At 45.4% G+C, this 10,943-nt stretch overlaps 1 long non-coding RNA gene and 1 pseudogene across 2 annotated transcripts; both read left to right on the plus strand.

The window, feature by feature from the left end:
- Nucleotides 1-2,777: 2,777 nt before the first annotated feature.
- On the plus strand, nt 2,778-7,330 carry LOC118980008 (uncharacterized). 2 transcript variants are annotated; one of them, XR_005065037.1, is made up of 4 exons: nt 2,778-2,812; nt 3,786-3,893; nt 4,930-5,036; nt 7,317-7,330. It is a non-coding gene; the product is annotated as an uncharacterized LOC118980008 (long non-coding RNA). The 2 variants fall into 2 exon arrangements; XR_005065038.1 differs by lacking the exon at nt 2,778-2,812 and adding an exon at nt 3,459-3,505.
- A 783-nt stretch (nt 7,331-8,113) lies between these two features.
- Nucleotides 8,114-10,667, plus strand: LOC118980007 (histone-lysine N-methyltransferase PRDM9-like; annotated as a pseudogene).
- The last annotated feature ends 276 nt before the right edge of the window (nt 10,668-10,943 follow it).

The following is a 10,943-nucleotide window of genomic DNA, read 5'->3' on the forward strand; positions in this document are numbered from 1 at the left end:
CAGGGTTTGTAATATTCTTATTTTTAAGTTTTATTTATTTACTTATCTTTAGAGGGGAAGGAGAGAGGGAGAGAAACATCAATGTATGGTTGCCTTTCGTGCATCCCCTGCTGGGCGTTGGCCTGCAGGGAACCCGCCTGCAACCTAGGCATGTGCCCTGACTGGGAATTGAACCCTGATCCTCTGGTTCGCAGGCCTGTGCTCAATCCACTGAGCTACACCAGCCAGGGCTTAGGGTTTGTAATATTCTTAATTGTATTTCTGTAAATGACCTTGGATCCAGTACTTAAATATAAAATTGGTTGCTTTGATAATAAATGGTTTGCATCTCTCAAACAAACAGTAACTGTGTGACAGTATATTTTGCACTGTGGAAATGTTCCTGCTGGAATAGGCTTTTGGGTGCAAATTGGACACTTTGGGTGGTCAAGGTGCTATTCAGATAAAGAAGGCAGCATGGGCCACTGGATATAATGAAGATGTGCAGAATTTTTGTTGAGTCATTTTTAAATGCATACATACATAACCAATTGCTTCTTATCCATTCTTTTATATACAAAAATATGTATAAATAGGTTTCTTTTAAGTAAAAGAGAAAAGAACTGACACAACAATGACACAACGTTCCAAGTGACATGAAGGAAAAGCAGTTTCCCCTGCACGTTGCCCAGACCCTGATCCCTGTGGCTGGTCCCTGTGTCTCCTTTCAGCACATGTCTTCAGCCTGGGTTTTTTGGTTTTAACACAATTTGTTTTATGGGATACTTTTCTCACATAACAACATTACTTAGAAACTATTTTCTGTTAAATTCCATTAGAACCACCGTACTAGGTTTTATTTCTTTAATGAAATATCATGTATCCTCACCCATTTTCATAATTCTAAAATATTTCACAGTGTGATCAACCCATACTTTAACAAATTCTCTTCTACTGAAAACTTTAAAATTATGTTATTATATAAGTGTTGGATACAATATTTTAAACATATTTCATTTCATACACAGGGAAGCATAACTGGGGGGCTTTTTATGCTTTTTTAATATTTTCATTTATTAATTTGAAATAGAGAGAAAGAGTTGTTCCACTTATGTATTCATTCATTGATTGCTTCTTGTATGTGCCCTGACTGGAGAATGAACTGACCACCTTGGCATATAGGCAAGACACTCTAACCAACTGAGCTACCAGGCCAGGGCTACTAGGGAAAAATTCTGAAAAGTGGAATTTCTGGGTCAGAGGGTATGAGGATGTTATTTCTGAATAGCTATTCTCGAAATGATCTGAGATTCTGCACCAAAGGACCCTTCCCAGAGTCTTTCAGAGTACGGACACTGCACCTGCTTGCCCATCAGCCTCAGAGATGTCAGGAGTTCTCTGGATCCCCATATGAGCCACCAAATTATGTTGACCTTAAAAATATAGCAGACAGTTATTTTACCAGCATATAAGGGGTGTATTCAGAGATAGTAACAAAAAATGCAATTTAGGACAAGCAAGCTTTAGCAAAAGACAGGTAAGCTCCACAAGTAAAGGAGAGGAACATTATTTTACAGGGAGAAAGGAGGAAGTTGGGAGGGGTCATTTCAAATGAAAGTGCAGTGCAGAAAATCCTCAGTTCAGGGTGAGCATGGCTTCTCTCTGGCTGAGTTGCTGGGGAGTCGCTTTCTCCTGGGAGCACACAGTAGCATTTTCATGTTGGGGCCTGTGACAATCTTTCCTGTAATTGACCCTGGGAGATGCTGTGTGACAGCACCCCCACTGACCCCAACTCCACTTTAGTGACGTTTCCCTTTTTGCAGTTTCACAGTAATTACAGTTAGTTGGTGCAGTTCCAGTCCATGGAAATCAAGTTATATTTACATGCTCAAAACGAGGTAAGGACCACAAACACTCTTCCCACTTTATCCCGTGAAAGCGAGTAGCAGCTAAACTAACCCTGCCCTGTGGACCCCCCTCCTCAGATTTGACGTGTTATTTTTATGCAAAATACTTGTGTATTTTTCCAGTATTTCTAAATCTATTTAGTTTTGTTTGTTTTTATCTTGTATTCCTATTTCTGAAATGTTTTTCCAAATGAGTTAAACATACCCGTTACTCATAATGCCACTTCGAGACGTGAAATTCTCAATGTGTTTGTTTTACAGTATACTTGTTATTTTATTTGTTGTTTTTAAGTGTTTGAGCCTTCTGGGACTTATTTTATGAATTCCATGGTCAGAATTTACTGACTTAAGTTTCCATGGAATACAATGAAGTCTTGACCGTGCGCTCACTGCTTATGCAACTTCAGATGAAAGTGGGTTTCACAAAGAAGGGCACAGAGGGGCCTAGACGAAAACTGGGGATCCCGACCACAGTCTGGTGAAACAAAGACACTTTGTCAGGCGGCAGGAGGGCCTCATCCACCCTAAGTGGATGAAATAGAGAGCCCTAGTTCAGGGCTCCCAGCTCCTGCGGGGTGAATCCCTCACTAGTACCAGGAAAAAGACACATGGAAACCACCAAGCCAGGGTCCTTGCTGCAGGCTGCGTGACAGGCACTCAGGAGACTCAGAGTAGCCAATCCGTGGGGCGGGTCTTCCGCCGGTCAGTCCGGAAACCTGGGGGCTCTGCCCCGCCCTTTCAGCTTCTTCTGACCGCTCATTGGCGGGTAGGGCCCTGGGATCGCAGCAGATTGGCGGATTGCTCCCACAGGTTATCCAGGCAGAATCCTCGCCTCAAACGCTCTCCCTCCTTCCGAGGACAGGAAGCCTGGGAGCTCGGAGAGGACGAGGTGGGCAGTGCGGGCAAGAGCCCCGGGAGACTGACCGGTAAGTGGGGAGTCCTGCCACGTGGAACCCTTGGCCCGAGACCTTCAAGGTCCAGCCCGAGAGACCCCCGATGCCCCCATCCCGAGGGGCCCCGAATCCCTTCAGCATCCAGGGGCCCACGTGCGCCAACCTGGAGGAGCCCCAAGGCTTAGACCCCCCAAACAGCCCGAAAACCCCCGTTCCCCTCAGCTCGGGGCACCCTACTCGCCCGGAAAGACCGAGTCTCCCCAAACTCAGAGACGCTAAATGCCGTCGTCCTGGAAACGAACTCCGTGCGGGGACCCGGAAGCCCCTCGACTAGAGGCCCCGAATCTCCTCCGCCGCCGGGGTCTGACCCTCCCCTCCCCCCAGGCCTCAGCGTCCTCAGCCCGGAAGACGCGGGATCGAGTCCTCAGGGACCCCGAGCCTGTCGGCCCGAGAGACGGCAGTCGGCCGTGGACTGCGCCTGCGTCCCGTGCGGGCCTCACCGGATCCCCGGCTGCGCCTCCGCGACCTTCCCGGAACAAGCGCGTTTCCTGGCCTGCCCGGACGCTGCGGTAGCGGCCTGCGGCGGGAAGGGCGGGAACACGGGCACCCTGGCAGCGCGGCCCCGCCCTGTCCAGCACCTCCTCCCGCAGGGCCCCTCTCTGGGCGCCCTGCCAACGGGCCGGTACCAGAATGCGAAGGGGAACTTCGACCTGCTCACCGGCCCAGGTAGCGCGTGCGCAGGCGCTGGGCCCAGGGGCCTGGGGAACCCGCCGGGCTGCTGGGCTGGCCCGGCTCTGGCGGTTCCATCCGCCTGCAGCTCCCTCCTGCGTGGACACTGATGGGGAATTTGCTCCTATGTCAGAGCAGGGTTGGCGCTGAGGGTGCAGCGCTCACAGCAACTCCTTGTAGACTCTCCCATCCCATCAGAGCCGGTCACACTGGCTTCCTGGAGCTCGTTCCTCCTCCAGGCTGTTTGCTTTCAGACAAAGGTTCTGTCTCTTTCCAGGTCTCAGGGCCCTGAGACCAGCTTTCCTGTGTCACCACCGCAGGCAGGCCACCGAGCTCCAGGAGGACCCTGAGGACGCTGTTGAGGAATGGGCTCCAAGGCAGCGAGGTGAGGGGCAGGAGGAGGCAGAGCTGCCCTCCCTACACGGACCTGGTGTAGGTCAGGCTGCATCTCGGGACATAACCAGGGGACAGGGTTTGCTTGTCCAGCCAACACGCAGGATGCAGAACAGTGTATCGTACAGTGACGGGATATTCCTGTAAACTTTCAAGTGTGCAAAATCATCTTACATATTTATAGACACATTAATAACCAGTAAACGTATAAGAATATACAAGTGAATAAGAAATAACTAATTCAGAAGAGTTGTCATCACAAGAGAGGGAGGCAGGTCTGGCCGGTGAGGGGTGTTCCAACACCTGGCTGCCAGAGACAGATGGGAACAGTATTGACCATGGTGATTACCGGAGCTGGGGGAAGGCCAGGGATAGGAGCGGTTGATCACTGTATCATTTCCTGATGTCGGCCATGCTGCCGTTCTGTCCAGTATCATGAGTGTTTGGTTGGTAGGACCCACTTTCATGGGACTTGGGTTGAAACACAGCTGAAGTCAAGATGTGATCTTTAACTTGACTGGAATTCTGTTTCTGTGGTCAACAGACTGTGGATGCTGACCAGAGTGTAATGATCAAGGCAGGGTGTGGATGGCCAGTATGTGCACAACGGGGAGGATCCCAGAGAAAGGAGGCAAAGTGGTCCTGGTGCCCTTAACTGGTCATGGCCAGTTTGAATGAAGAAAACAGGACAGAGAAAGGGTTATGTTAAGGACATGGAGTTTCTGTGCAGTTACTTTTATTACATTTTTTTCAGGAGAGGCCAATTTATTTTTTAATAAATGTAATAGATGCTCTATGAACATAGGAGGAGGTGTAGAAGAAACTTTGTCTATTTTTTTATCATTCTAATGAAATTAGTGGATGGCCCCAATAGAGTATAGGCCTTAAAGATACCTCAGAAAACATTTTCCAACCATCCATAGATTGTTCTTGCACTACTCTCATTTACAGTTCTGTGTCCCTAAAAAGAATCTCCAGATTTTAGGAACAGTTACCAACCAAAACACTGATTTCTCATCATCTTTCAGTGAAGCATCCTTGGGTGCCCTTCAGAAGGGAACAGAGTAAACACCAGAAGGTCAGTATTTCCCAAATCCTGTTGACAAGAAAATTTTCCTCCTGGATAGAAATGCAGGTAAGAATGGGAAAATGCAGAAAGTATCCTAGGAACTGCAGCTTTCCTTTCCTTGTCTCTTCAACACATTGTCCAATATTACCATCTTTTAAAAAAGATTTTATTTGTTGATTTTTTTAGAGAGAGGGGAGAGGGAGAAAGTAAGGGAGAGAAGCATGTGTGAGACACACCTGTATAGGTTGCCTCTCCCATGCCCCCAAGTGCGGGACCTGGTCCCCAACCCAGGCATGTGCCCTGACCCGGAATGGAACTGATGACTTTTCAGTCTGTAGGCCAGCACTCAATCCACTGAGCCACACCAGCCAGGGCTCATCATCATCTTACTAGTTAACAACTACAGCAACAATAGCAACTACCACTTGTTTCATTCTCACAATGTTTCAGACTTTCAGAACTCCGTGTGAATAAACTCACTTGAACATCACAACAAGCCGATGAGGTACGTACTATAACTGTCACCGTTCATGACGAGGAAAGTGAGCTTTCAGAGATACAGAAATGTTTGACTATATGTCTAAGATCACAGTATCACGGGTAGTACAATGTAACCCATACTTGCTTCTCTAAACCACTTACAAACTCATTAAAACTTTCATAGCTTCACCCTGGCCACCGTGACTCAGTTGGGTGTCATCCTGCAAAGTGAAAAATCACTAGTTTGACTCCTGGTCAGGGCGCATCCCTGGGTTGCGGTCCAGGTTCCTGGTTGGGTGCGCACAAGAGGCAAGTGATCAACGTTTCTCTCTCATACATGTTTCTATCCCTCTCTTTCTGCTTCTGTTCCCTTCTCTCAAGAAAATAAAATCTTTTTTAAAAATGAGAAAAACAAACTTTCGTAGTTTTCTGAAGTTTACATTGTCTAATCCATATGTCATTACATCATTCATCTGACTGACTGTTTCAACCAAAGTTCTTTGCTATGCTGAAGGGAGAGAGACACTAAGACCTTCTGACTAAGGAAAGCATATGATGTGTAGGCAGTTGGTACAGTAGATGGCCCCAGGTATAGAAGAATGTAAAATGTCCAGAATCACAGCCTCCCACTCTGATCAAAGAAAGCATCTCCTACCTCTTTGGAGATTCAGGTTTGATGATTGAGAAACAACAAATAATAAAATGACCTGAGATCTTTATAAAAGTATACACTCTTCAATAGAAACTCATCTGTCTGGAACTAATTTCTTTTTTTAAAGAAATTTTACTTACTTTTAAAAAAAGATTTTATTTATCTTTAGAGGGGAAGGGAAAGAAAGAGGGAAAGAAATATCAGTGTATGGCCTGCCTGCTGTAGCTCAGTGGATTGAGCACGGGCCTGTGAACCAGAGGATCGCGGTTCAATTCCCAGTCAGGGCACATGCCTGGGGGACACATGAAAGGCAACCATACATTGATATTTCTCTCCCTCCTTCCCTTCCCCTCTAAAGATAAATAAATCTTAAAAAAAAGGAAAGAAAGAAAGAAAGAAATATCAGTGTATGGTTGCCTCTCATGTGTTTCCCGCTGGGAACTGGCCTGCAACCCAGGCATGTACCCTAACTGGGAATCAAATCGTGATCCTCTGGTTCACAGGCCTGCACTCATGGAACTATGAGTTCCATGCTATTCCATACTTTCAAATGCTATTTCTTATAGGGTGAAGTAACTGCTTTTTTCTCTGAGTTCTAAAGAGGCTACTCACATCCTGTTTAGAATTGTTTGTTCAGTCTGCCTAACTCTGCGTTGTGAGCTCTTTGAGGGCCTGGTTCATACCTGAGGCTTCTTGCAGGTCACAGGCCCAGATCAGGGCCCCTGAGGGCCCCCACATGTTTGCTGAATGACTTCACAATTACAAGTTAAATTAGAAGATGATCAATGAACGATGAAGGTAATTTGTGAGATTTTAAATATGGAGAGAGCTGAAGGGTAAAATGATAGCAGGAACGTAATCTCACATTCATACTGTATTATACAATTCACAGAACACTTTGGCCAACAATATTGTATGTTCACAATAACATTAAAAATTAGCATGTTATATATCAAGAAACTGAACACAACTAGCTACTGGTACAGCTTTATCCTTCACTCTCAATATTATGCAGACAGTTGAAAGAAAAGAGCCATAAGGTATGAGTTATAATCTTGGATTCATTACCCACATTGACCCTATTCCCTCTAATATTCATACTCCTTAGATACTTCCAGGAGTTGAAGAATTGAAGACATGCTAGTAAAATGTACCATAGGCCTTAAAAAAGTAAATACCTGTTATCCTTTAATATCCTTCCTCTTAGATTGAAGGAAACATCCAGAGTGCCATGAAGCAATGAATATAGTTTGAAGGAATTGTCAGGAACAGCAAATCCAATGACTGCAAGTCATGCAGAGCATGCCCAGAAGCCAGTGTCTTCTTCTGGAGAAGTTTGTGCCTTTGGAAAGCACACTAGACAAAAATTGGGTAAGAAAAAATAATTTGAAAACGTTAGTTACTCTGAGTCCCACAAAAAGTCGGAAGTATGACCTAGGTCTGTGGGGCGGTCTTTGGGTGGGCCTGGATTCCAGTTGGGCTAAGCTGAGACTTAAGGTAGCACTGGAGCTTTGGGCAAATCCTGTACATTCTCTGAGTTCCTGAATGCTAATGTGTAAAGAAAAGATAAGGAAACATTGCTCATACATTGTTTGAAAACATTACATTAAATGTAAAACAGTTGACACATGCAAGTTGTCCAGTAAATCCATCTGTGATAATGGCAACCACACTTTATTGGTGTTTTGTGTCCAGGCCTTTACTCAGTGCCTAACACATAAAGTGCACTCAATAAATATTTTATTAATGATTAAAGGTTGGCTAGTTAAACCTGGTAATGGGAAGATCTAGAAACTAAAATTGAATCAGTCATTAGCTAGTGTGGAGTCTTCATCTTCTGAACCAATAGTTAACAGAGTAAAATACCAGACTGTGCAAAAGAACAGGGATCATTTGATGGGAGGAGATTGTGTTCTCTGAAAAAATGGAAAATAACACTCCAGACCCCACCAACCTCGCTCACCTGCTCTTCTCCAATTCAGAACTCAGGAGAAAGGAGGTTGACGTGAAGATGTACAACCTACAAGAAAGTGAGGACTGTGTGTACCAAGAGGTCACCGAGCTCCAGGATGATGACTACCTTTGTAAGTGACCCACACTAATAAGCAAGTTATGATACAATAATTTCATCTAGTCCTTTGGTCCCCAAATCGTTCCCTTCCTCTAGTGACCTGGACCACAGGATTGAGTTTCAATGATGTGAGTGCCGGACTCCCTCTGAAGCTCTTTGTGTCCAGGAACATGTGCTACACCTTCCCTAACCCCTGTTGTTCTCGCCTCCAGATTGTGAGAAGTGTCAGAACTTCTTCACCAACAGCTGTGCTGTGCATGGGCCCCCTACATTTGTAAAGGACAGTGCAGTGGACAAGGGGCATCCCCACCGCTCAGCCCTCACCCTGCCCCCTGGGTTGAGAATCGGGCCATCTGGCATCCCTGAGGCTGGGCTTGGAGTGTGGAATGAGGCAGCTGATTTGCCAGTGGGTCTGCACTTTGGCCCTTATGAAGGACACATCACAGAAGATGAAGAGGCAGCCAAGAGCAGATACTCCTGGCTGGTGAGAACTATTTACCTCTTCCACTGTCCTCTGGCTTCCCACATTCCTTCTGAAGCTTAAAGGGACCTCACCTCTTATGTGCTAGACATGGAGGGGATGATGTGGTTAGCTCTGTGTACTGACTGGACTTCACATGAACACAGAGCTCCTGTTTAAGGATCAGAAGGTAAGGGGGAGGAAAGTGGTGCAGACACAAAGGAGTGGCTTCTCCTTTGTGGGGCTCCTACTGTGATTGGACAGGTAGACTCAGATGTGTAGACGATGCGTAAAAAAATATGTGGTCACAGCTGGCAGTTGAATCCCCATATAGGCTGAATGAGCTTTGATGACTGTGGAGTAAAGTAATTCTGACTATTACCTTCCCACCAAAAAAATAAAAGGTCTTTAACATCTTTTCTGAAACCCAGATCACCAAAGGGAGAAACTGCTATGAGTATGTGGATGGAAAGGACAAATCCTGGGCCAACTGGATGAGGTGAAGTCAACAGGTCTCTGGGTGACAGAGGGGACGGACACTCATCCCCCACAAGCCCCCGTATATCTGTCCCTATCATCATGCCTCCCTCAGTGGTCTCTCTTAATCCTTTTTTTCCTTTTTTTCTCCATAGAGTGTTCTTTCATTTCAGGGGCCATTTAGAAAAAAGTATAACATATGTCCTCAAAATATAAAGCTCTCTACTACACACAACTTGGGCACTGGAAAGGACCTTGAAGAGCCTAGATTCACCAGGGACACTGGATTACACTTTATTTTATCAAATGAACATTAATTAAGCACTTCCTATATTCTAGTTATGATGAAGGAATACATTACTTCAGATTACACAACCCATGTCCTTATGGAGGACAGACAGATGTCTGTCACAGACAGACATAAAAACAACTGCTTTTAGAAACTATAATTTTCAAGAAGTGCACAGTGTCGAGATAGCGCAAACCAATGGTGGCCTAAACCTGTGAGGGCAGCAAACCATCCCATCCTCCCTTCTCACTAGAACTGGGCTCTGACACCTGCAGAGGAACGGTCATGGCCCCTTTCCTGAGAGGAGCTCTCTTATCAGGGATAACACAATGTGAATCAACTACTATTCTTCTCATTTTATTGTAATAAGACAAAAAGACCTCCAATTTTCTATGGTAACCTTGGGCAGGCAAGTGAATGGTATCCTAAATACAGTGTAGGGGGGTTGGAGAAAGGCCTCTCAGGAGAAAACAGATGTGGGCTGAGTACTGGATACTTAGTGACCTAATTTAGAAGCAGAGCCCTTGATCAAGCACCAGGTTCTCTGGTGTGAGACAACTTGATTTTGAATTTGAAGAAGCCACAGATCACTGGATATTATTGCCAATCAAGGTAGAGTTTAAGTCTAGAACTTGGTTTTAGAAAATGGCATTAAGCCAGATGAACACTGCAAGCAGGACTTGGAGGTAGGAATTCACATGACAGGCTGGGAGACTCTCAGACACTGAACAAAGATTCCCTGAGACCATTAAGGACAGTGGGCAACACCAGAGCCTGAGGGCCTTAAGAATCAGTGAGGAGCTGGACGTGGATGTAACAGGTAGTGGGAACTCATCACTGTGGTTTTCTTTCCCTTTATCTGCCTCAATCCCAGGTATGTGAACTGTGCCCGGGATGATGAAGAGCAGAACCTGGTAGCCTTTCAATACCACGGGCAGATTTTCTACCGGACCTGCCGAGTCATCAGGCCAAGCTGTGAGCTGCTGGTCTGGTACGTGGAAGAGTATGGCCAGGAGCTGGGCAGCAAGTGGGGCAGCAAGTGGAAGAGAGAGCTTACAGCTGGAAGAGGTGGGCACCACTGTTCTTCAAACCACAAAGAAAAGAGAATTCTCCATAGAAATATTCATGATCCAACTCTTAAGTAGAGTAAAATCCACTCTAAAGTCAGTAAAGTTTCAAATCACATGCTTCAGAAATTCACAATGCATTCATATGCCTTTGACTCTTAGGCAAAATTCTTATATTTTTTATTTTTAAAATATTTCATGCCCAAAGTATACAATTGCCTTTAGTGCTAAAAGGCTGACAGACAAAAAAGTTTTCAAGTACTAACCAGCTCTCTCACCAAGGCACTTTTTCTGACATTTTTATAGCTGTTCTTAATTTTCCCCCATACTTCTAAATAAAACATTTCTTATAGGCATTCATTATTTATTACAGATTTTGCCCTGGCTGGTGTTGCACAGTGGATTGAGTGTCAGTCTGTGAACCAAAGGGTGGCCAATTTCTACTCAGGGCACATGCCTGGGTTTCAGGCCAGATCC

Source organism: Sturnira hondurensis, unplaced genomic scaffold (genome assembly GCF_014824575.4).
Source record: "Sturnira hondurensis isolate 20B ecotype Veracruz unplaced genomic scaffold, ASM1482457v3 Scaffold0022766, whole genome shotgun sequence".
Lineage (NCBI taxonomy): Eukaryota > Metazoa > Chordata > Mammalia > Chiroptera > Phyllostomidae > Sturnira > Sturnira hondurensis.